Raw genomic sequence first — 697 nt, forward strand, 5'->3', positions numbered from 1 at the left:
AGAGAGAGAGAGAGAGAGAGAGAGAGAGAGAGAGAGAGAGAGAGAGAGACAGAGAGAGAGAGAGACAGAGAGAGACAGAGAGAGACAGAGAGAGACAGAGAGAGAGAGAGAGAGAGAGACAGAGAGAGAGAGAGAGAGAGAGACAGAGAGAGACAGAGAGAGAACAGAGAGAGAGAGAGAGAGAGTAACGTCAGTAGTAGGGTGTGGGTCGGAGCCGGTGTGGGTCGGAGCCAGTGTGTGTGTGTGAGTGTGTGTGTGTGTGTGAGTCAGTAGCAGCCTTGTTTCCTCACATGCAAATTAAGGCAGCGTCACACAGCTAACAAGGCCCATATTTCCACCTCCTCACTGGAGCCATTATTTATTGATGTTCTGCGTCTTTCCCCCTCCCTCCCGCTCTCGCACTTTCTTCCCTCTCTCCCTGTTGCTAGGGGCTGCTTCCCATCCTGCGGGTACCTCTGTGACGATGTTTGGGGTGCAGTCGCTCGCTCGCTCACTCACTCGCCCGCCTGCCCCTCCCCTCCTTCCATGTAGGCAAACAGACAGGGAGGCACCAAAACACACGTGAGAGAACGCACACACACACACACACACACACACACACACACACACACACACACACACACACACACACACACACACACACACACACACTAGTGGGTCAAAGTTCAGGCATCTTGGCATGGGTAAATAATTAGAG

Source organism: Coregonus lavaretus, assembly GCF_964263955.1.
Source record: "Coregonus lavaretus genome assembly, chromosome: 15".
NCBI lineage: Eukaryota > Metazoa > Chordata > Actinopteri > Salmoniformes > Salmonidae > Coregonus > Coregonus lavaretus.